Here is a 4,296-nt window from a genome sequence, read left to right as displayed (position 1 = left end):
ACCTTAGAAGCTGTATTAGATGAGAATTTAATTTCCTCTAAATGCTGACTTCCTAAGAATTTCTAGTTTCTGATGGCTTTTTTTTTAATTTAAAGCAATCAAAGAAGCACAGACAAGGTTTAAGCCCTCTTATTTTCCTTAATCTGTTTAACAACCATTACATGCTTGCATGCTTAGTATCTCAGTCATGTCCCACTCGTTGCAACCTCATTGATGGTAGCCCACCAGGCTCCTCTGTCCATGGGATTTCCCAGGCAAGAATAATGGAGTGGGTTGTCATTCCCTTCTCCATGGGGTCTTCCCAACCCAGGGATCCAACCCACATCTCCTGTGTCTCCTGCATTGACAGGTGGCTTCTCTACCCACTAAGCTTAATGCTGTTCATATCAAAACTACAAAAATTCAAGACTACTAGTGTTGTCAGGAAAACATTTAGGAAAAAAAGTTAAATGGTACTACCCTGTCCAATACACAATTTATTTTTTTAATCATTGGAGAAGATATGCCTCACAAAAGTGTAGTGAGAAAATTGACAAGTCAGGCTAAAACATAATATATGCTTTCATACCATTTTATATAAGAAATAGGAAAATATGGCTCATTCAAAGGAGCAAAATAAACCTCCAGAAATCACCTCTGAAGAATTGCTGGCATCAATGTATTGTTAGACAAATATTTTAAAACAGCTATTTTAAATATTCACAAAGAGTTAAAGGAAAACAGGGGCAAAGGAGTTAGGAAAAAAAACAGGAAAATGATATATGACTAAGCTGAGAATATCAAAAGAGATAGATTTAAAAAGGAAAAAATGCAATTCTGAAACTGAAAGTTATGAGAACCAAGTTGAAAAATTATCTAGAGGGTCCAAAAAGCAAATTATACAGATAGATAAAGCCATCAGTGAACTTGAAGACAGATCATTAAAAACCAAATCAAGATTTCCAGGAGAAATAGCAACAACCTCAGTTATGCAGTTGATACCACTCTAATGGCAGAAATATAAGAGTAACTAAAGAGCCTCTTGATAATGGTGAAAGAGGAGAGTGAAAAAGCTGGCTTAAACTCAACTTTCAAAAAACTAAGACCACGCATCCTATCCCATCAATTCCTGGCAAATAGAAGGGGGAAAAGTGGAAACAGTGACAGGTTTTATTTTCTCTTGGGCTCTGAAATCACTGCAAATGGTGATTGCAGCCATGAAATTAAAAGACGCTTGCTCCTTTGAAGGAAAGCTATGACAAGCCTACACAGCATAGTAAAAAGCAGAGACATAATTTTGCCACAAAGGTCCATATAATCAAAGCTATGGTGTTTCCAGTAGTCATGTACTGATGTGAGAGTTGAACCATAAAGAAGACTGAACACCAAATAACTGATGCTTTCAAATTGTGTAAATTGTGACACTGGAGAAGACTCTTGAGAGTCCCTTGGACAGCGAGGAGATCAATCCAACAAATCCTAAAGGAAATCAACCCTGAATATTCACTGGAAGTACTGCTGCTGAAGCACCAGTGCCTTGGCCACTTGATGCGAAGAACCAACTCACTGGAAAAGACCCTGATGCTGGGAAAATTTGAAGGCAAAAGGAGAAAGGAACACAGAGGATAAGATGGTTAGGTAGCATCACTGACTCAATGGATATGAATTTGTGCAAACTCCAGGAGATAGTAGAGGACAGAGGAGTCTGGCATGCTACAGTCCATGGGTTTGTAAAGAGTCTGTCATGATTTAGCTACTGAACAACAATGGTGTCATAGGTATTTTTTGCACATAAGTGTTTTAGAAACATTTTGGCATTCTACAATTTACCCCAAAAATATTCATTAAACATTAAATCTGCTTTTATAATTTTATGCAAAGGAAGTAATCAAAGGTTAAATATTGCACATTGATTTATCTAGAAGACTATCATAGCCTTCCTTACATGAAATTGAAAATTTTATCATACTCAAACTTCAATAAAGTACAGTGGTATATAATTAACTATAAATTGATATAAAGCATTCTATAACTAAAAGTATGAAAAAATATAAATCAAAACAATAAGAATATTTCATTTTCATTTTTATGTTTGTTTATTTTTCAAATTTTCATCAAGGTATATATGGACTAACTTATAAAATAGAAAAATTTTATAGTAAAAGTTATTCACCCATTACAGAATTATTAAAAAGTGTTTAAATAAAGATCAGCTGTTATACCACTCAAATATTTAGAACTAAAATTTTCCAATAAATTAAACTATACTGGAAATTACTATTATAAAATTGTGCAATGACTTCTCATACAACTCGGTGGATTTGCACAAAATGACACAGGTTAAAGGTGCAATTCTGAACAAGACTAGTTATTTCAGACATCAACTGTAAGTTTAAGGGATCCCAGGCCTCCTGTAATTCTGAAAAACTGGCTATAATATTGGAAGACTGTCCCCTCAGAGTCAATAATTCACTATAGTGACAACAGTAAGGAAAATGCTATACATACAGTTGTAGTTTGTTATAGCAAAAATAAACAATTCAGAATCAGGTAAAGGAGAGATGTACAAGATGAGGTATGGGAGGACCTTATAAGCTTTCATTTTCCTCTTCCTAAGGATTCAGGCAAGTCACCCTCCTGGCATACCAATGTGTGACTACAAGGAATATTGTTTCTGCGTCAAGGGATCTCATCCGAGTTTTGGTGTCTGTATTTTGGGGAGAGTTTCATTATACAGGCATGATATACTAAATTATTAGTCACTTGATTGAAACTAATCTCCAGCCATTTTTCCCTCTCTGGAAGAAAGGCAAATATCATATCGTCCAAAGCTTCAACTCTCTAATCACATAATTGACCTTTCTTCCATGACCAGCCCCCATGCTGTATCATTGTATTGCCCTAACCTCTCTATGGATCCACCATTAGTTATCTTAGCATGATCTGGATGTGTTTGGATGGGCCGAAAATGAATAACAAAGACACACCTATCACTAGGAAAATAAAAAAAAAAAAAAAATTAGAGGCTATATTCCAGGGATAAGGCCAGGCAAATTCTTCATTATACAAGTTAAAAAAAAAAAAAACTGTATATGGAACATGGGTCCAACTATATTGTACATAATTGAATAGAAACATAATGGCATAAAATAAGCCAAATTATTACAAGCATTAATCTATCAATAGATTATTCTTTTTCACACTTCTCAATTTCCTATTTTTAAAACAAATGCATATTCATTTATAGATAGAAATGCATATATTATTTAGAGATGTTTGGGAAAATGCATTAGGAGTAAGGCATTAATAAATGTAATGATTTATTTCTTGGAACCATTTTACATATTTTTCAAGTCACTGAAAATAGACTAGAAAGTTTTTAGGCAAAACTTTAAAAACTCCATTCCATGGGAGACATTGACAAATACTGCATTAAAATGTCTTTGATCCACTGATGTGAGATATGGTAGATTTTAAATAAGAAGTTTCTTCTTTCCTAGAATCAGTAGCAGGCTTTGTCATTAAAAAAAAAAAAAAAAGTTTCTTTGCAAATTAACCACATGACAGATATTAAAGTCAAAGCATCTGAACTGCAGCAGCAACACTAAACATAGTTATTATCTTGAACCATGTTAAAACTTTGAACTTAAAAATGATTCTTAAAAACTAGTATATGTAATGAATGTCTTATTAGACAACATCTTATTCTCTACCTCTCAGCATGTTCAACTCTGATAATATATTCAAATTCTTCCTTTTCAAACTTTAAATGAGAATATGAGAACATCTTGAATTATCATAGAAAACTAACAAATTACAGTGCTTTTGACTTAGATGAACACCTGATAAAGAGCTAAGACACATTTGTAGAACACTTACTCTACAAATTAAATCAAAATGTATACAGAAAATACATATACAGACATTTTAAAATGAACATTGAAAGCACTATTGGTTTAAAACACACGCAGGCACACAGAAAAACATTCTAAGGGAAAAGCAAAAAGAATATTATGACTTGATAAAATAATAAGAAAATAATTAGAACTGTTTACTGTATATACTTGAATTTATCTTTGCCTTTAAATATGAACTTGCATCAAAATAGTATTCATAAAAAGAGTTGGGAATGGGTTAGTAATCTATTTCAAGTTAATATATAAAATGAAAAGAAGCAGATGATATTAGGAAGAGGTGGTAAGAATACACAGAAGAAATGTACAAAAAAATATCTTCATGACCAAGATAATCATGATGGTATGATCACTCACCTAGAGCCAGACATCCTGGAATGTGAAGTCAAGTGGGCCTTAAAAA

This window comes from Bison bison, unplaced genomic scaffold (genome assembly GCF_000754665.1).
Source record: "Bison bison bison isolate TAMUID 2011002044 unplaced genomic scaffold, Bison_UMD1.0 scf7180017864468, whole genome shotgun sequence".
Classification (NCBI taxonomy): Eukaryota; Metazoa; Chordata; class Mammalia; order Artiodactyla; family Bovidae; genus Bison; species Bison bison.
This window is presented reverse-complemented; position numbering follows the sequence as displayed.